The sequence below is a fragment of the Triticum aestivum genome, chromosome 2A (assembly GCF_018294505.1).
Source record: "Triticum aestivum cultivar Chinese Spring chromosome 2A, IWGSC CS RefSeq v2.1, whole genome shotgun sequence".
Taxonomy (NCBI): Eukaryota; Viridiplantae; Streptophyta; class Magnoliopsida; order Poales; family Poaceae; genus Triticum; species Triticum aestivum.
The window spans coordinates 730,216,437-730,217,367 of NC_057797.1; positions in this window are offsets into that span (position 1 = coordinate 730,216,437).

Consider the following 931-nt stretch of genomic DNA (forward strand, 5'->3'; position numbering starts at 1 on the left):
TTATGTGCAACTCCTTGCCGGGAGTCATACGAGTAAATTAATTACTACTCCCTCCGTCCCATAATATAAGAACGTTTTTATATTATGGGACGGAGGGAGTAATAAAGATGGATTGCTTGTTTTGGTGTACATTCAATTGGTCATCGATTGTGATTCGTGCATGTCTTCGTCATGTTGATGTGGCGAGACTTGTCTTGGCCATTAATCATTACTCCTAGTTTTTTGTTTGTTGCATAAATCAATCATTAGCCTATGCTTATAGTAAGATAAAGACACTGCTTTCGTTAATGAAATCCGGGGTCGTGCTCTCTCTTTAGAAAAACTTTGTCCTAATGGCCTTACTGGCAGTCACATCCAAAAGCTTGCGTAGATATTGTTTGGGGGTGCAATTCACTCAAATACAACATTCACACTACTGCATCAAAACCATGAAGATAAGCAAACCGAGTACAACTCAGTTGATCAGGTTCTGTGTACTGGAACCTATCCACCCGGTGTCAAGCCCTCGATGCTCGTAGTTTTGTGGATTTATTCCATGATTTAGCAATTTTATTATTGTCATGGCAAGCAACGTGTCGGATTTGATAATTTTGCCAACTTAAGATGCTCATATAGATGCCTTCATAGACTTGTCGTATGTATGTGCATGTGAGCGTCTACCCTTGCACTGTCTTTCACATTTTTTTTAAATACTCTAGTGTGGTATACCAATAACGGCATCAAAGCCTTGAAATTATACTAATTACAGTATTTAATTATGAAAAAAAATCTTAATACAAGATGTGCTTGCTACCCGGTCGGTAACAGACCATTTTCGCCTGTTACGGTCAATTTCTCTTTATCACCACCTGATCACTTGATCACCATGTTTTCCGACTTCTTTCTGCTAAATCAATGAAGCCGGTGTTTAAGCCAGTTGTTTCAAAAAAAA